Source organism: Pelodiscus sinensis, chromosome 2 (genome assembly GCF_049634645.1).
Source record: "Pelodiscus sinensis isolate JC-2024 chromosome 2, ASM4963464v1, whole genome shotgun sequence".
NCBI lineage: Eukaryota > Metazoa > Chordata > Testudines > Trionychidae > Pelodiscus > Pelodiscus sinensis.
The window spans coordinates 242,542,028-242,562,756 of record NC_134712.1 but is presented as its reverse complement, the minus strand read 5'-3'; the positions used below and the strand labels follow the sequence as shown (position 1 = coordinate 242,562,756).

The window sequence follows — 20,729 nt, the reverse complement described above, 5'->3', positions numbered from 1 at the left end:
TTGCTCCCAGGAAATGGCCAATTGGTCTCTGTGGCTCTCAGGGAGGCTCCTCATGCCACCCACCGCCACAAGCACCAGCCCCACAACTTCCACTGGGTTGAGGTTCCTAGCCAATAGGAGATGCAGAACCAGTGCTCGTGGCAGGGGCAGTGCACGGAGCCTCCCTTCCCCACCTCACCCCCATATGCCTAAAACCTTACCTGTGTACCTTCCCTCCCTCTGGCCACTTCCCTGGAGCCATGTAGAGTCAGGGCAGGTAAGGAGCCTGCGTTATCCCTACTGTGCTGCCAGCCGAACTTTTAATGGCCTGATTGGCAGTGCTAACTTGAACCACCTGGATCCCTTTTTGACTAGATGTTCCAGTCAAAAACCTTATTCCTGGCCACCCTACTCTTACCTCTTTGCATTAATCCATGAATTGTGTATAAGTCTCCATCAGGAGTCTGTCTCAGCTGGTGTTACTTAACTGAGCTGGCAGTGTGAAGCAGGAGTGCTGGAGGTCAGCCTAAAGAGGTGATGAAGCTGTGTAGCTTACCCTGAAGGAAGAATGGGACTCTTAGAGGGGGTGGCACACCGAAGAGGTTCCTTACAGGAACCCTCCAGATCTGAGGCCATTGCACCGATATTGTGGATATGTGACAACATGCAACTACTTTTTTTTTCTAAGAAAATCTGTGCAAAATCTTTCTCGTTCATGTAATGTGTTTTTTCTAGATTCTAGTCTGACTTTCTGTGTTATTTCTATTTGTAAAACGGAGATAAAAAAAATCCTTGTTTCTTCCATACACAAAATGCAAACTGAAGCCTTTAGTCAGAAGAAGCTTTATTTTTAGGTTAAAAGAACAACAAAATAGTTGCTCCTGCGTACTCCTTATTCTTTCTCAGCTTGTAAACTTTTACCAAAGCAAATTCTTGAATTTTTAATTATTCAAAGTTGCTAAAACTTCTCAGCACTTTCATTTTTCAGATTTACTTTGGTGACCAGAGGAGAGTGCATGATGTGCCAAACCCAGCATACATGGTAAAACTGTGCAGTAAAGTGGAACTGATTTAATTGCATTTAGTGGTGCCATTGACTTATGGATTTATAAAATGTGTTGTTCATTGTCAGTGTAGTTAGTTGGCAAGAAAAGCCATATATAAATCAATAACAGTGAATGAGTGGTTAATGTATTAGCCACAGGGTACATGTACTGACCTGTCACCTCTGAGGACTTTCATTTAAGTTTGACTTAGACTGAAATAAGTATGATTTTTGGCCTCATCCGTAATATAAATATACACATGTGGTTAGGTATAAATATACATTCACATTGCAAAACCAGCACACAGCCCTTTGCTTCTAGAGCACGGGCTTCAATCCAGCCCAGGTTCACTTGGTCAGAATGAAGAAATCTGTCTCAATGAGGAAGGTTGTCCTGTAGCCTGAGAAATGTGTTGGTCATCATATCAGTCCAGGCCAGGGGCCAGTGCCCATGTATACAAAGCTGTGTGTGGCATTGGTTTGGCATCCTCAGTGGGAATCTCATCCTGAAACGCACAAGACTGAATAGACTCTGGGACAGGGATGGGCAATAAATGTTGATGGGTGCCCCTCCAAGATTTTAGTGAGTGGTCAAGGGCTGCACTTTTCTGTGGAGGAGGTGCAGGGTTTAGGACAGAGGTTGGGTGCAGAAGAGAGCACAGGGTTAAAGACTGGTGTATAAGAGAGGGCATGGGTTCAGGAGAGGATTCTGACCTGGAGGAGAGGCGTAGGAGGGAGTGCAGAGTCTGCGGGGGAGGGAGTTGTGTCCTGAGAGAGGAGGGTACAGAGGTTTTCGGTTGTGACCCAGGGCAGGAGATTGGGGTGCAAGTTCCAGGAGGAGATGTGGGTGCAGGAATGGATTCTGGTTTGAGGAAAGATTTAGGAGAGGGTGCAGGATCTGGGAGGGAGTTGGAGGATGGGAGGGGGTAGGTGCTTACCTAAGCAGCTCCCCACCAGCAGCACATTCAGGCAGGTTTCCCCTTAGCAGCCCCAGACTGCTAGCTGGCTGTGCATGTGGCTCTCTTTGCTGCTGGGAGGGAGAGGCTTTCCATGCTGACCCTGCCCCCAGTTAAATCTCTCAGCTCCCATTGGCCAGTTTCCAGCCAATAGGAGTTGAGGGATTATGCTGGGTGTGGGGAGAGCATGCTGAAGTCTCTTCCTCCCTCCCCACACTGCAGGAAGCCACAGGAAGAAACTAGCCGCTTTGCGCCACAGAGGCATGTGTGGGCTAGATCCGGCACACAGGCCATATCTTGCCCACCACTCCTATTCTAGAAGACAGTGTTGTTGTAGCAGTGTTGGACCTACTATATCAGGGTATGTCTACACTACCCCGCTAGTTCGAACTAGCGGGGTAATGTAGGCATACCGCACTTGCAAATGAAGCCTGGGATTTGAATTTCCCGGGCTTCATTTGCAAGTGCGGTATGCCTACATTACCCTCCTAGTTCGAACTAGGAGGGTAGTGTAGACATACCCTACGAGACACAAATTGGATAAGACAATATCTTTTACTGGACCAATGTCTGATGGAGGAAGAAGTTTTAGAACTCTGTGGAGCTTATCCAGCTTGTCTTTATGGGAGATATTTCAAAGGCACACATGATAGTTAGACTGTTATTGTAAACTAGCCAATTAGCCCGTCATAAGATGGGATTTTCAGGTCTCTCCTCCACGTCGGTCTTCTCTCTTGAGCCTCCAGTCTCTCGCTCTCTCTCTCTCTCCTCCTCCTACTGCCTCCCTCTCTCTCTCTCTCTCAGCTCTCCTCCGCCTTCTGCCTCTTTCTCCATCTCTCTCTTTCTCTTCTCCCCCTCCTGCCTCTCACTCTCTCTTCGCTCTCCTCTGTTTCCATCGGGGATGCACGCTTGTCCAGGCCCCGCCCCCTGGGCATGTACATCACCGCCCCGCCCCTCTTCGCCTCCTGCCATGGAGCTCAGCTGACTTCTGCGCCACTCAGCCGGGCCACCGCGCGGGAGCAAGTGGCGCAAGTGGCCATTGGGGCCCCACACTCCCCATGCAGTACCCCTGTGCTGCATGTGGATCATGGACCCCAAACGGCCGCTTGCGCCGCTTGCTTCCACACGGCGGCCTGACTGAGCAGCGCAGAAGTCAGCCGAGCACCATGGTGGGAGGCAACAGTGCCGCCCAGAGGGAACAGCCTGTGTTTCAGCGTTACAGAGTCACAGACATTGGGCTACTATATATATGATTAGACTGCTGATTGCCATTTGTGCATCTGAAAATGTTCCCTGTGGAGACTGAGCATCATTCTCATCTCAAGAGATCCCATAGATTGAGTGGCATTTGGTGGAGAAGGGTAGCAGGTATATGGACAAGGAAATGTTACTGTCTATGTGGTGTGTATTCTGAAAATAAATGAAGGTATTCGGACTCATGGGCTCTCATTTTATCATCTTTCACCTGCTCTAAAACCCCAGTAGCAATACTTAAGTACATGCTTAACTTCATGCATGTGAATAATCTTATTGCAGTGGCACTTAGGGTTACCAGGCGGCTTCAAAAAAAATACTGGACACACTTGATCTCAGATGTGTGTGGGGGGGGGGGCACACCGGCTGGGAGTGGTGCAGGGCTGGCCGGGAGGATGTGTGTGGGGGAACTGGCTGGTGGGAAGCAGGGCTAGCGGCGGGGGTTTAGGGGCAGCAGGGCTGGCGGGGGGAGATCGGGAGCTGGGGACTGGCCAGCGGGAAGCAGGTCTGGTCGGGAGGGGGTCGGGGGGAATGGAGCTGGCTGGAGGAAATCGGGGGGAGGAGAGGGAGGAAACTGGCCAGCATGAAGCAGGGCTGGTCAGGGGGAGCGGGGCTGGACAGGGGAGATTGTGGGGTGGGGGACCGGCTGACAGGAAGTGGGGCTGTCTGGGAGGTGGTCAGGGAGAACGGGGTTGGCTTGCGGGGGGGAGCAAGGGGAGAGAATTGGCCAGCGGGGAGCAGGACTAACCTGGGCACACGCAGATCCCAGGGCGCTGCCCGTCCCGCACACGGTCCCGGCGAAGCACGAGCGAGTCCAGCCCCGGTAATTCCCTCCCACCCTAGCCCCGCCCCCGCCTCCTCTTGCATAGTTGCGTACTGCCTGGCTGGTAGACACACTGACGCAGTGTGAGCGTGTCTACCAGCCAGGCAGTTCGCAACTAGGTACTGATACTCCTAATAATAATAAAACTTACCTAATTAGAAAATTTTAAATGTCCGGTATTTTCTTAATTTTTTTCCCGGACAGAACCCTCTTGTCCGGTTCAAAACCAGACACCTGGCAACCCTAGTGGCACTATTTGCAAGCAAAGGATTTTTTGTTTTTTACGAGAATGGAATCTATGTAAGGAATAACAGTTACAGTCCCTCCACAGTTGGTGGGACTGTTGTTGGTTGCAGATCTTGCAGTATCTCGTAAAAAGAAGCTCAAGGCTCAAATATTAATGATACTATAATTTAAGAACGAGGCAATCTGGCAGAGTTGCCCAAGGAAGTTTTCATACACGAATATCTCTGACTCTTGCTAGTGAAAATAATCTCTCATGAGAACTAAACTTTACCTAACTCATTTAGAAATGTCAAGGAGAAAACAGAAAATCAATAATAATGAACAATATCACATAAGGAAAATCTAACTGGGAATTGTTTTCCCTTATTACACTGATAACGGTACATTTTAAGAATGACATCATTATAGAATTCAACAGCTTAAGTATAAGGGAATGAATTTTAGAAGGAAAAACAAAAATAAAAACCAAATGACTAAATCAATATCTTCTCACACCATAAGATTAGGTTCTACAGAAATGCTCAATAAACACGGGTAAGCCTGTTCCCCACTCTCGCAATTTGAATGCAGAAGTTGGGAGGTTCTGCAAGAGATCTTAACCTACTCTGCCACTAAAGGCTTCTGCTAAAAAAAACCTCCCCAAGGTCACAGAGTCCCTGATCTTGGCTGGTATGCAGCCACTACCCAAATGCAAAAACCCCTTGAAAGCTGGGTGTAGTAAGTTGAGGGTCAGTAACATGGAGTCAGCAGGCCTAAATAGAGGCCTGTAACATGAAAACAGCAACAGGCCTCATTTATAATGTCACTACTCCAAATTTCTGTTTTGCTTCTAACATATATAATCTTGTGGGACACTCTCTAACAATGTCTATCCCAGTATTTAAAATCACTAAAAAACACTCAATCTACTATTAATAATAGTACAAATGTTAATTATATATGCCCTAATTGAAGTGTATGGCTATCAGCAGTACCACACAAGCCAAATCACAATACCAAGTTACAAATGGTTATAAGGTTATGCCATTTATACATAGGCACACTGAGCAAATATGCCTAAATACTCTACAAAAGATACACCATTTCCATATTAATTATTTGAGACCTGTTAAAACTCAGTAATAAATAAATAAATAAATAAATAAATAAATAAATAAATAAAACACCCTGCATTCCTCAGTCCGTTCCCGTGTCTAACATTCCCAGGCCCACCATAAGGGACCTAACAGAATTGGAAAATAAAATCTGTCCATCAGTCGTACGAGGGAATGTGCAGACTAAGGGACAGATGGGGCATGAGTGTGTGAACGGTACAACAAAGGTGTCCACATGACAGTGTTTAGCCCACTGGGTCACCTTCAGTTCATACATTATGCTTTTCCGGGACGATGGGTAAACATCCTCCCCATAAAAGGATAAAAAGTGGGGGATTGTAGTAAGTTGAGGGTCAGTAACATTGAGTCAGCAGGCCTAAATAGAGGCCTGTAACATGAAAACAGCAACAGGCCTGCAATCTAGTGAGCAAGACTTTGGTTCAGTAACAGGAGCCAAGAAAGAGGCCCTATTGATAACTGTGCGATTGTGTAAGTTAGGTCGAGCATGGAAGGACACAGGGAGGCACTGGGTACAGAATGTAAGCCAAAGGGGAGTAATGGAACATCTTAATAAGAAATGTCTTGGTACAAAACTCCCTAAAAACTAATGCACATACCGACCTAGATTCAGGACCAGGTCGAAACTGACAGCATGAAGGATAGTAAGTAAGCCCCCCTTTCATAAGGTGAGGGGAGGTAACTAGGCAACAAAGGGTGGTAACCTGGTACGTAAAGAAATGATGTAAGTTGTTTGTACCTGTCTATAAAAGGACACCGCAGAGGGTGCTCTCCGGCCGACCTGGGGGGGGGGGCGCACTAGGTGCCTGAACGGCAGGTGTCATTGCCTAAACTTACAGAGTGCACAGTAGCTTAACTTTGACTAACTGCTGTTAATATCTGTTATATGGCAATAGGCCTGCCCGGTGTTGGTACCTTATCAACGTGGGCCATAGTGCCCAGTGGTGTAACAATGTACTGATCTCTGTTACCAACTGGTAGAGCTTCGCATTTGACAATAAACCTGCTCGATTGATTTCAAACCTTGCCTGCATCTGTCGTTTCCGGGGCCTCTCAGAGATCTCTTGTGTTGACCCAAGTGCACGGGGTCTAACAGTCTAGATAAAGGGAGTAACGATTGTTACACACGCAGCCGAAAGTTTAACAACGGAGTAGAGGTCCTGTCAGGAGCGCGCCAGGACAACCCTGACCAGATGACGCTGACACTGACAGTCCAGACCACCGAAGGTACCGAGGTACGAAAACACCGAGGTACGACACTGGGAAGAAGCACTTGGGAACATCTTCCTGTGGGATAACTCCCAAACTCTTTAACTCTCCCTAAGGAGAGAGCTTGAAAACAAACTTTAATTTCTTAAGAGCAGAACTTCAGTCTTAGGCATGTGCACACAGAATTTCCTGCTTTTTTGGAACATGGGAATCAGATCATAGTCTTAAAAAAGGTAATTTTATCAACAAAACAAAGAAGAGCTTCTTGGTTGCTAGGTGTTATAGAGCAACAACAACAGCAACAAAAGATTAAAACACAGAGAATTGTTTCCCTGGGATTCAGTTTCAGTTAGGGTACATCTAAACTACATTCCTCTTCTGAAAGAGGAATGTAAATGAGCCCGATCGAAAATGCAAATCTCATGCTTCATTTGCATAGTTGCATAAGAGCGCTTTTTCGAAAAATGGTTTTTCGAAAAAGAAACTGCAGTCTAGACAGGGTTCTTTTGAAAAAAACCCACCCTTTTTCGAAAGAACCCCTACTCCTGAAAAAAATGAGGCTTTTTTAAAAAAAATAACCCCATCTAGACTATTTCATTTGCATTTTTGATCGGGCTCATTTACGTTCGTCTTTCAGAAGAGGAATGCAGTTTAGACATAGCCATACAGTGTACAGGGGGGTTTAGCACAGAGGAGTTTAACCAAACTAAAAAAATAAAGAAAATAACCTGATCATGTCTAACTAAACATTTTCTGTTCTGTTACATCAGCTCCGAAGTTTAGGCTTCTTCCTTAGATGTGGATATTACTGGAAAATCTGTGCCTTATCTCTATTTAGTAAATTTTCTCTCCCAGCCCCACTATGAACTCACATACAAAGGAAACTGAAATAGGCAAAATTTGATTTATTTAAAAAAATCTCTGACCCTCTTCCTGTTGACTCTCCTGGCTCCCTGCCAACCCTTCCTGGCTACCCACTGTTCTTTTAACTCTTTAGTTACTAAACATGGGAATGTTTAGAAAAAGGTAGTACCCCTCCCATCCATCACAAACACAAAAGGTCAAAATGTAATACTCAATTTTAAAATAAATTGTAGGCAATTTTGTTCATTTGCAAGTTACTGCCTTGGTATTTCTGGAGAGTAAGAAGAACTCTTTGGCTTCATCACAATGCTAACATAGGCAGTAGGATTTGAAACTTCTCTACTTGGATCTGCCTGTGGGTCAAAATTTGGTCATGAAAGGAGCATCTTCCTACAGCCATGCAACAAACAAACCTTTTCAGAAAATGGGGTGCTCTGATATTGTGTTTTGTTAATTTTTTTGCTGCTCTTTTTTATTTTTTTTCATATTGAGAACTGAAGAAAGACTAGAAAATCTCAAATGCTTCCTCATCAATGCAACATTGTCCTTTAAATAACTTATTTAATTTCTCCTAAAAACAAACTTAAAAGCACCTTAAATTATTTTTTTGCTAAGTGGAGACTGGCTCAACTGTAACCTTTGACCTAGCCTCTCTCTACCCCACTTGATCTAAGCAGCTCTAATTTTGCAAAAGTAATATTCAAGATATGAGTTTTTCAAATTCAAACCAAGTCTCCCTGGATATAATGCTTAGGAAAATTCAGCAAGATCTGGATTGAGCAAAGCACTGAGGCATGTACTAAAGTTATAATAATGTACAGAGTATCTGTTCTATCCCATTGTCCAAAATATAATTTGCCAATGGCAATTTAAAAAAAAATCTACACAACTAATTTTGGCTCGGTTTGCCCTGCTTGCACAGGTTTCCTACTGGGATAGTAGGATATCTAATGTATAATCACTCTAATGAGCCTATTATTATAGTTTCCAAGTAGAGTTCCACCAGGCATATCTGTGAACAGAGTTTTTTTTTCCTGTATTCTCATTAGAAGGAACACAATACTTGAATGGATGAAACCTACAATATAATGAAGAATATTACAAAATTATTTGTTTTAAAAAATAGCAGTACACTACTGCAGCATATTTAAAAAGCTTAACTAATGGACGAAAGGTTACTACACTGAGATGAAATTTTCATAGCAGAGGGCATGCACAGAAAAGATAAGAAACATATTACTGCATATCATATTTTCAACCAACCTTTGAATGAAGAGCCTCAGTTATTGGAAATGGAGATGAGCGCTGTAATGCATCACTCTGCAAAAGGAGTTCATCACCAGTAACAGAATTTTAATTACTCTTTACTAGATTTCCTGCATATGTCAAAAATAAATAATTGCCGATTGTACCTCATCAGCTCTTCTGAGCAGGCCAATCATTTCACCTGAGTGCAAAAGTGCAAAGCCAGAGACCATTGGGAAAGATCTGTGCAGAGAGACTATAACTTCAAATAAGTTGAACAAGAGGATAGGCCGATAAAAGTAGGGTTCTTGAATGGAGATGATCAGCTGATACGATGGGCTTTGAAAAGACCACACAGTCTAGTGTATTCATCCTAACAACAACATCCTAGCAACAGTGCATCTGGGAACAAAGACATAGCCCATACTTACAAATGAGGAATGACTCCATCCTGGGAAGCAATGAGTCTGAAAAAAAGATTTGCAGGGTTCTGATGGATAACCACCTGAACATGCCCTCCCTCCCTCTTTAGGCTGATGTGTCCAGAATGGCTAATGTGATCCTTCAAAATAACGGGCACATTTCTAAGAAACGGGGTAGCTATTTCAAGATACCTCCATATCCCAAAATATCTCTGCTGTGTAGATGTAGCCTATTAATATGTATGAAACACGGCTTTCCATTTGCTCAAACAATATTTGGATGGACAATTTTGATTGACGTTTTCACTTTCTTCACTTTTTTTTCAGGAAAATTAAAGCTGATTTTGGTTTTCTGTTACTAAACAAATGTGTTTAACTCTCCCCTTTTTTCTTGTGAAAAGATCTTCAAATACTTGCCATCAAATCTAAAGGTGTGTCTACACAGCACCCTAAATGCAAAATAAGATGAGCGATTTACACAAATTGCATATCTTCTTTCGAGTCTATTTCAAAATAGGCTATTTTGCTTCCTTTCCAGGAAAAAACAATAACAAAGAAACAAGAAAAATCTATTTTCGTTTCACTGAAAGAACTCCCCAAAAAATATCCCAAAGAAATAATTGAATTTGATTTTTTAATGGAAAATGCAACAGTTATTGATTTGAGATATTTTTCAAGGAGTGTTTTCAGTTTTTCAGTAATACAAAAATGTTTCTTGTTTTGTTTTTCAATGATTGCCCCTCCTCCATCTCCCCCGGTGGGTTGGTGAGTGTGGGGGCCCGGCCCCAAACTGGAGGAGGCAGGGAAAGACACAGTACAAGCTCCCTCCCTCCTCCCAAGGTTGGGCTCAGTCGTGTGCTGAGTTCGGGGGCATGGTGGCAGAGGGGGTCACAAATTTTGCCTTTACCCCCGAGCGCATAACACCCTCGCTACGCCTCTGGACATGCAACCACCATGTAAATATTGTAACAGACAGGAGAGGCACTGGAGTTACTCCAGACAGGTGTGAAAGCAGCATCTGGCACATCGTTGGGAAATAAACAATAAAAGTGGCTCCATGGCATATATATAGGCTAAACGTCCCCAACCCCTCTCTCCCGGACAACATCCCTCACATATCACCTCAGGAAGAGAAGCAGAGATAAAATTTCTGTTCCTAAAATGACTGCTACTTGGAGCAGCTGGTACAGGAACCCACAAGGGGAAGAGGCAATTCTCGATTTAGTCTTGAGTGGAGTGCAGGATCAGGTCCAGGAGATAACTATTACAGGATCGCTTGGGAATAGTGACCATAATATAATAACATTTAATATTCCTGTGGTGGAAAGAACACCGCAGCAGTCTAGGACTCTGGCATTTAATTTCAAAAATGGGAATTACACAAAAATGAGGAGGCTAGTTAAACAGAAATTAAAAGGCACAGTGACTAGAGCCAAATCCCTACAAGCTGCATGGAAACTTTTTAAAGACACCATAATAGAGGCCCAACTTAAATGTATACCCCAAATTAAAAAACATAGTAAGAGACCTAAAAAAGAGTAATCGTGGCTTAACCACCATGTAAAAGAAGCAGTGAGGGACAAAAAGGCATCTTTCAAGAAGTGGAAGTCCAATCCTAGTGAAATAAATAGAAAGGAACATAAACACTGTCAAATCAAGTGTAAAAAATGTAATAAAAAAATCAATAAAAGATTTTGAGGAACAGCTAGCCAAAAATTCAAAAAGCAATAGCAAAATGTTTTTTAAGTGCATTAGAAGCAGGAAGCCTGCTAAAAAACCAGTGGGTCCCTTAGACGATCGAGATACAAAAGGAGCAATCAAGGATGATAAAGCCATTGTGGAGAAGCTAAATGATTTCTTTGCTTCAATCTTCACGGCTGAGGATGTTGGGGAGATTCTCAAATCTGCACCGTCCTTTGTGAGTGATGAATCTGAAGAACTGTCCTGGATTGAAGTGTCATTAGAGGAGGTTTTGGAACAAAAAGAAAAACTAAACGTTAACAAATCACCAGGACCGGATAGCATTCATCCAAGGGTTCTAAAAGACTCAAATGGGAAATTGCAGAACTGTTAGCTGTGGTTTGTAACCTATCCTTTAAATCGGCTTCCATACCTAATGACTGGAAGTTAGCTAACATGACACTAATATTTAAAAAGGGCTCTAGAGGCGATCCTGGCAATTACAGACCGGTAAGTCTAATGTCGGTACCGGGCAAATTAGTCAAAACAATAGTAAAGAATAAAATTGTGAGGCATGTAGAAGAACATAATTTGTTGGACAAAAGTCAACATGGTTTCTGTAAAGGGAAATCATGTCTTACTAATCTACACTGCCACCCTAGTTCGAACTAGGGTGGCTAATGTAGGCATTTGAACTTGCAGATGAAGCCTGGGATTTAAATATTCCGGGCTTCATTGCATGTTCCTGGGCGGGCACCATTTTTAAATGCCCCATAGTTTGAACTACCTGCCTGCAGCTACACTCGACATGGACCAAGTAGTTCGAATTAAAGCTCCTAATTCTAACTACCGTTATTCCTCCTGCAAGGAGGTCAGATGATCATAATGGTCTCTTCTGGTCTTGGTGTCTATGAAAACACTGAGGTAATGGCAGTGCCATTTTCCCCATTGCAACATTGGGGGAAACTGAGGCACAAACAAATTTAGTGTCTTGCATATGATAACACAAAACATTGGTGGCAGAGAAGAGGGAACTGAACCTGTCTCTCAAGGTAATGCTGGACCATTCTTTTTTTGAAGGCAGCCAGTTAAAACATGGAATTATTGTTTGTTTTAGCCATCTGTGGAAGGTTTATAAAATTCATATGAGATCCAGTATATTTAATGGTTAGAGCAGAGGTCAGATTCAGGGCTCCTCAGTTCTATTCCTGACTCAGAGACTGGTTTGTCTGAAGCAAATGATTTGTCTTCAATGTACCTCCATTTTTCATTCATTCAAAGGGGTTTAACAACAAGTGTGCAGAAATACCATGAGAAATGGCCGGTGTTTGTGAAGTGCTTTGAGACCCTCTGGTGAAAGGCACTAGTGAAATGCCAGATATTGGAGCATAACGATCTTCGTGATGTGTGGAACGGTGCACATTAAATCTAAATGTGTCCCTATAATGAGTCAGCTGCCCCACGCTGCCCAGAAGGGGTTAAATCAGGCTGGAAGTAGCCTGCATAATGCCCTGACCAAACAGAAAGGGGCTTAGAAGGAGCCAATGGGAAGGTGCCTTTCTGGGGCAGCTCTGGTTATTAAGAGCTGCTCAGCACAGCAGTGGGAAATTAGGTCCTGAGCAGAGAAGGAACAGGGCTAGTTCCTAGAGAAGCTCTTCGGATAGAGCAGTGCTGGGCAGGCTCAGGGGAGCAGAGCAAGAGAGTTTCCAGCTAGATTCCTGCCAGGCCGCAGGCCTTGATATAAGGGCCAGGAGGGTGCAAGGATCATGGGGAAATGGCCCAGGGAACAGGAGGCAGAAGAGGGGGAGAGAAGGAGAGCAGGACAAGGCTGCCACTGGACCAGGACTCAGAATAATGTGTGGGCCTGTGTCCCCGCTTCCTCTTGCACTGCAACGAGCCACACTGAGGAGTGGTCTTTATGGACTTTATGGAAGGGGGGTGAGAAACCAATGTGGTGGGCACTGCTGGAGGGCAGCCTCCTGAAAAGGACACTGTGGTCCTGGGAGCAACTTGGGTCCAAAGTGAGAGTATGGAGAGAGTGTGGCGCAATGATGGGTGAGACACTGGCCAGAAGGGGGCACCCTGCTGAGGACAGAGCTAATTCCCAGTGTGACCAGCAGGAGGCACCACAATGGTGAGTCACAATCCTGTTACAGTCCCCAGTAAAAATACTAAACTTTGTGTCAAATGGTACATTCACTGGATGCTTCAAGGAACTTGTCTCTCAATGTAGCAATGCACAAGTCACAAGACTTTATATAATAGCAAAATGCCTATTGACACCAGTGACCAGGATTTGGTCTGTAACTCTAATAGCCGTGTAAATTGATTGGTAAGAGTCAGAGTTGATTGCAGTTAAGGAGTGTTGGGCACTCACTAGCATGCCATCCTGATTCTGGCTTGCATGAATTTAAATTCTTATGTATTGCCAGCCGGTCTTGTAGTAAGCATGTGCAGGTCAGGCTGGGTAATTCCCAAGAGACACAGGAAACAGCAAGGTGGTCTCTTGAGTAGAGGAGGACAGGACACTGTTTTATTGAGTATAGAGAAGATTCTTCATGAGGCAGCCAGGTACGGACAGACAGGCAGATTTCAACCTGGCTAAAATCGCCAGTATCACCACATAAGGGACAAGATCTGGGTATGGGAGATTCATCCCTGAATTGGGGGATCCTGGGATGATGCCTTTTATCCCTGCAGCTGGCACAAGTTCTGTGGACAGGGCATTCCTGTGCCTCCACAATCACTGGCTGCTGTAATGACTCCTTGTGGAGACTTGCCAGAATAATTTAAAACTTGTGCCAGGGGACAAATCTAGTGTAAAGCGCCCTTGGCCTCAAGGCTGGGGGAAGTCAGCACAAGTGGACTCAAGCCATTTTTGCATCACTTCTCAGCTGCACTGCAAGCCCAGTCTTGTAAATCCTGACCTGACCTTTGAAGTAGTGGAATGGACAGATGAAAACTAGGCAGCAGGTGAGGAATTTCACTCCTGGAGTTAAATCTGTCACAGATCACATTTGAAGTGCAGTAGCAGAATAGTGTGATGCAGTCCATATCTTCCAGTAACTTGCTTCTTTCCAAAAAGTGTTATTGGCTCATTAGTTTTGATGAACACTATATTTCCAGGGGAGGATAAAACTTCAGAAAATTAAACCCAAATCAAATGAGTACTTGTGAGAAGAGATTGTTCTGGGGTTTCACAATGCTGTGGGTGCCTTCATGATCCTCAAGGTATCCTGTTCCTGAATTCATCACTTCAGGACATTTTGTTGCCTTCTGTCAGCTTGAAACCAACATAAGGTGCAATAACCAAATAACTTGAGGTGTGCAGCAGAATCAGTTAAAGAATAATGTAATATCTAGCAGTGGTATTTTTTTCTACCCCAAGCAAATAAAGTTAGAAGAATGTGATAGTTTGGTGGAGGTATTGTGGGTTTTTTTAACCTTCATCCAATAAATAAATTATTGGCTATTTGCACAATGCTATGTATGCAGTAATGGAAATCAACTTAATGAAAACAGCTGGATATATTTGGATGCATGAGGTTCAATAGTTCTTGGTCCTGACTTCCCTCGGAAAGGGAATGCATTTCCCTGCACCTGTTTCAAGTACTGTGCCCCAGGATAATTTAAGTCTGAGCTAAGGCGGGCATTTTTCGGGTGCCTCTACACTGCAGGGCTGTGTCTATATTGGTACCCTTTTCTGGAAAAGGGATGCTAATGAGACACTTCGGAATTACAAATGCCGCGGGGGATTTAAATATCCCCCGCGGCATTTGCATGAACATGGCTGCCGCTTTTTTCCGGCTCGGGGTTTTGGCGGAGAAAAGCACCAGTCTAGACGGGATCTTTCGGAAAATAAACCCTTTTCCGGAAGATCCCTTATTCCTACTTTCAAGTCACAACTCTTGTAGGAACTACTACTTATTACTTTCAAGTAGGAATAAGGGATCTTCCGGAAAAGGGTTTATTTTCTGAAAGATCCCGTCTAGACTGGCGCTTTTCTCCGGCAAAACCCCGAGCCGGAAAAAAGCGGCAGCCATGTTCATGCAAATGCCGTGAGGGATATTTAAATCCCCTGCGGCATTTGCAATTCCGACTGGGCTCATTAGCATCCCTTTTCCGGAACAGGGTGCCAATGTAGACACAGCCCAGGGCTTAACTTGAAATAAGCAACGCAAATTGAGCTACGTCAATTGTGTATCTTATTTCAAAATAGGGGTGTCTACACAGCACTTATTTGGAAATACAGCATTCTTCCTCTGACTTCTCTTATTCCTCATACAATGAGGGTTACAGGAGTCAGAGGCTATGTCTAGACTACAGGCTTCTTTCGGAAGAAGCTTTTCCAGAAGAGATCTTCTGAAAAAACTTCTTCCAAAAGAGAGCATCTACACAGCAAAAGTACAACAGAAAAAGCAATCTGCTTTTTTGAAAGATAGTGTCCACACTGAATGGACCCTATCTTGCATGTAAGCTGTGATTACTATGGACTGAGTGGCCACCAAGGCACATGTGCTTTTTCCTTTTCTCTTCTTTCGAAAGAACTCCCTCTTCCCTGTCCACACATACCTTTTTCTGAAAGAGCTCTTTCAGAAAAAGGCTTCTTCCTTGTAGAAAGAGATTTATCAATGTCAGAAAACGCCCTCTTTTCTTTCAATTTTTTTTGAAAGAACATGATTGCAGTGTGAACGTAACTGGAGTTTTTTTGGAAAATGGCCCTTTTCCCAAAAAAACTCTGCAGTGTAGACATACCCAGAGTAACAAGTCCTCTAGCATGACAGTATTTTGACAGTATTTCTAAATAACTGCCTGCTGTGGAGACACAAACTAAGTTTTCGGAATAGCGCTAGTTATTTTGAAATAGTGTTGCAGTGTACATGTACCCTTACAGTGTTACCATCCACAGGCATACAGCTGCATCATGGGGACAGTTTTTTAACTTGACTGAAGAAGATAATGGGATGGAAGAAAGATCTACATCCTGTGTCAAAGGTTCCTGAGCACATGACAGCTGCTTCTGAAAAAGATCTCTAGAGGTCTGGTCTTTTCAAAGACCCCTCCTTGCAGAATCTTCTCTCATGCTGTGAATGACCCCTACGGGGAGGGGAGGGAAAAGAGCTTGTTGGACCCTGTGCACTTGGGCTGAAGGAGTAGAAAATTGATGCTCTTACTTTGGAATTAAGCTTTGGCTACAGCCAGATTAGTTCTGAAATAACAAGGTTTGAACTAAAACTCCATTTTTTGGTGCAAGTGTATGTGTCAACCAGCTCTCAGTCTTCGGGGATCTTTACTATCATTCCTTCTGTGATGAGAATTAGTCCACATTTAATTTCTATGCTTTGCTTCCTATCTTTTAAGTCCATGACAGAGCTTTTCCTCTTTCCCACTCTGCATTACCAAGTTCCCTTAATAGCTTCTTAGAGAGGGTTTTAACAAAGGCCTTTTTGAAATTCCTTCTCTTCTTCTTGATCTGCTTTTTTGTTAACTTATCCTCAGAATTATATCAAGTGAGAGTAACATGACCTTCCCTTACAGAAATCTTGTTGATTGGAATGACCCTAATTTCCTATTCTCATCTGATTGGCTCATTGTGCCCTTATAAATATCATGCTGGTTTGTGGTTTTGCCTGTCTTCTTATTCTTTATAACAATGCCTTGAATGACTATGACTTTCACATCTCTTCCGACTCCCATCCCATGTACATTACTGAGGTAAGACTCACCACTCTATAATTGCCAGTAGCACCATAAATCCTTTTTAAAAAATGGACACTATCTAGTCATCTGCTATCCCCTTGATATTGTACTACGTGTGTTTTTGATACTAACATGTACATTTGTTAGCAGCTCACCTTCCTCATTTCTTATAAATCCCTGGAGCGATACCAACTAACCTACGAGTTTTCTTGCATTTTAATTTATTGAACTGATCTATCACTTCTTTCCTGAATACATCTACCTTTGTTGGATCTTTGGCTTCATTATCTCTAGAAAGTGTGATCCTGGGGTGGATATTTCTCCTTCATCCTCCGAAGTAAATAAAGATGAAAAAGAATAGTGCCTCTGCTCCTTGACAGTCATTTAGCTTCTTTTTCTCTTTGGTTGCCTCTTTCCCACCATTATGCTTCAGTGGCCCCATTAACTTTCCTATGGACTTCTTGCTTCTGATGGACTCAAGAACGTAATACTGCTTCATAAATTAGCTTAATTTTTCTTTACATTTTGACTTAACCTTCTCAACAGCAGGTCTGATGTCAAATGTACTTTATTATTAGTGGCTCTTTGTCTGGATATGTTCTTGGCCCATGTCTTTTAGGTACCTTGTTGTTTGATCACACACAAATTTTCTTTCTTTTAAAAAAATCCTTCGGGCCTGAAATTCCCTAAGCTGTTCTTTACTAGCCTGAATGTTGGCTTAATAGATTTTAGAGTGGTCTTTGGGAGGAAGGGGATTTTAAACTAGTAAGGAAGTCAGTGCATTATTTAGAAACGGCTTGATAGGAAAACTTAAGACAATAAAAAAGACAAATCTGTATAGTGGTAGGTAAAGAACATGTTGTGAGAGCCCCTGGAGGAGAGATGACCCGATAAATTAGGGGTGGGAAATAAGCAGCCCAGGAGCCAGACACCATTCACCCATGTAGTGGGCAGCCAGATGCCTTTTTCGCCTGCGCCTCTGAAGATATGGCCACTCACAGCTCCCGTTGGCCACAGTTCACCGTTCCTGGCCCATGGCAGCTCTGGGAAGTGCCACAGCTCTCATTGGCCAGGAACGGTGAACCACAAATAGTGGGAGCTTTGAGCAGCTGTATTGGCAAGTACATAGCTAAATAAAACATCTGGTGGCTTGCCAGGAGCTAACCCTGGCAGATAGCATCTGGCCCACCAGCTGCTTTTTGCCCACCCCTGCTATAAATGAAATAGACATTCTGAATGTGAAGAAATGATCCATGCCCTGAATAAGGATGTTCAAATGTGATTATCTGGCTAATCGTATAGTCGATATAATTTGTATTCACTATACGATTAGTCGATAAGCACTGCTGTGCAGAGCTGCAGCAGTGGTAGCTCCAGGGGCTGGCTCTGGAGCCACGCACGCTGCTGCTCTGCATTTTAAATGTAGTATTTTAAATGTACTACATTTAAAATGCAGAGGCGCAGCAATCAGCTGAGTCCAGCAGCCCCTGCTCACGGGGGACAGTCTTGTGCCTCTGCCTCACCTGCCCCCAGCATCGGCTCCTGCTCCTCCCCCCTTACTGCCTCTCTCTGACAGAGGCAGCAAGAGGTGGGGGAAGCGAATAGCTGAGTGGTTACTCAACTAGCCGATAAGCATTTGCTTATCGGATAGTCGACTAGTCGCTAACATCCTTAGCCCTGAAGCTTGTGACTAAGATTACTCATGGAGACACTGTGACACAAAGATATGCCTTTGAGCCAGAGTTCCTCACCAGCTTGCTGGCCTATAACTAGCATGTAATAACCACATCCACTGCAAGGACTCAGGTGTGCTGGCCAGGGAACACAGAGTGGCTGTTCTTCACCCACTTGGCTTTGGTCCTGCTTTCTCCCGTTTACAGTCTGTGTATGGTAGCATGCCTGATGATATAAAGCAGCATTCTTACTACTTACAAAGGCATGTAGTCCATCACAATCTAACTTTAAGAAGCTCCCTGCTTAATCCACTTAATTAAATTGTGGTCACTGACTTAGTGGCTCAATCACCTTTAATTACTAAAACAAGGTCAGTATTTTACTTAGGGTTATGTAATCCTTTCCCCTGCCTCTGACCTAGCCTCTTATAGCACAGCCAAAAATACCTGAATTTTGTCTCATCCTTCCTAATAATTAAGAGCTATCTTCAGTATTTACCACATTTTTATAGAGGTTTTGATGTGTCTTGCATTTGTAGTTGCTGGGAAGGAACCTGACCTCAGTTATACCAGGCTTGCTCTAGACTTACACTGGTGTACAGTAATTGAGATCTGAGTCCTGTCCCTTATTTCTAACAGTATAGTGGTCACTTTTTATTAACCTCTTTTTCAGGCACCTTGTACTTATACTTTACTGTATTGTTTTTCCTTTTCCCTGCCTTTTCCCTGTACTTCCTCAAAGTACAAATAAGAACCGTCCTGTCCCCTGCTATTAGATTCATAGATTATCTTGTACCTCTGCTCTCCCAGACTTAATTGCCTGACCTAATTCTTCCAAACATCTGCTAGCTTTCCCCCCCCCAGCTCCTAGTTTAAACAATCTCTCAAACATTATTAATTTTCATTGTCAGCAGTCTACTTCACTTTCTCTTTCAAGTGAAGATCTTTTATTCTTTTACAGGCTCTTCCTTGAAAGGTTCCTAAATGACTATTAAAGTGAAACTCCTTCTTTCCACCCTCTTCTCTTATTCATGTATGGAAACAGTGCAATTTAACCATACATAGTGAGCTGAAATGATTTAACCTTTGTAAAATGCAACAGTTGGCAATTTAACTGGTTGTTGTTGCTACTGAATAAAAATGGTATTGTATTCAGTTCTAAAAGAGGTTAGTTTCTTGATTGAAGAATCAGCTTCAAAGGCATATTCAGTAGTGCCAGGTGCTTCATATTTTACAGGCAGCTGAATTTGTCTCTATGGCCTGGCAGTGCTGTATATCTTTTTTTGAAAGGTCATTTCTAGAGTTGTCCAGATAAGTCCTTTGACTTTTATTTTTAACCTTCTGACTCAATTGATGGTTTAGGATCATAGTTCTGGAATGATGCACAGTGTATTAAGCAGATGCAAAATAGTCTCAGATCAACCTCTTTAATGCTTTACATGGTGCCAACATGCTTCAAAATATATAAAATCAATAACTTCCACTGTATTAACATCCCTTAAATTAGGTTCTTCTTCAGACCTCCACCTCTTGGGAGTTCCCTCCTCCCCAAAACGTAACAGCCCACATACCAAAATGTCTGACTCATTTACAGGAGGATTAACAGGTAACTCAAACATTCATTGCTTTCATTCTCTTAAAAGGTTCTGGGGCTTCAAACTTGGAAACCAGCTTTTCCATCTAGTTCCTAGTGGAAAGCCACCAATGTCACCAAAAGAAAGTTATTGGGGAAGTCTAATGCAATCCACAATTAAAATCTTTTCTTCACTCTGCCCCAGCTTCAGTTCGGTATGTAAGGAGATCCTACATGAATATCTCTCCAGAAGAATCTAGCAAGCATTCAAAAGCATTTCCAATTCTTAAAAAACCCCAAACCAGAGAGAACCAAAACAGACTTCTCTGCAAAGCAGCGAGGCACAATTCACCCTACGTTGCTTTAAGATGGTGTGATGGGGAGTAGTAAGAGAAGACTTCCTGAGATTGTTCCCTGATGTGCTCATTAAGACACTGACATTTGCCACCTTGTTCTCTGGGGCTCCCGACCACCCTGTCCTGCTGAGCCAAATCCTCTGGTCTCCCTCAAGTAAGGCACAGAGTTGAGGCAACCACCCACCCTCTTGGAGAGCAATGAAGACACTGAACCACTTCAGCTCTGTGAGAATGCAGTTCTAGGGAACAACACCCAGGAAACCAACCTCTAGAAGGGATCGAAATCCCAAATAAATCCATCTTTTTTCTGTGTAGAAGTTTTCCACGAGGAAAATTCATGAGGATGTTCACCTTTATCAATGAAAGAGAGAGATGCACACTGATCATTCCCCAAGGTAACCATTATTTACACCAGGCCTAACAGAACACAAAAAAAGTGTTTTAAGTACAAACAATAGGATTTAAGTGGTTGCAAGTGAAAACAGAGAGATCAAAGTAAGTTACCAAGTTAAAATGAAAAGATGATACATAGCTAGTGCAAATTCTCTAATAACATATTGCAAGTTTTTTCTTACTCTAATGAGCTGTTCTG

The 20,729-nt window shown here is 43.2% G+C and overlaps 1 protein-coding gene across 3 annotated transcripts in view; it reads left to right on the top strand.

Moving 5' to 3' along the window:
- DPP6 (dipeptidyl peptidase like 6) overlaps positions 1-20,729 on the top strand; it is an 865,367-nt gene that overhangs the window by 389,851 nt on the left and 454,787 nt on the right. The window lies entirely within an intron of this gene.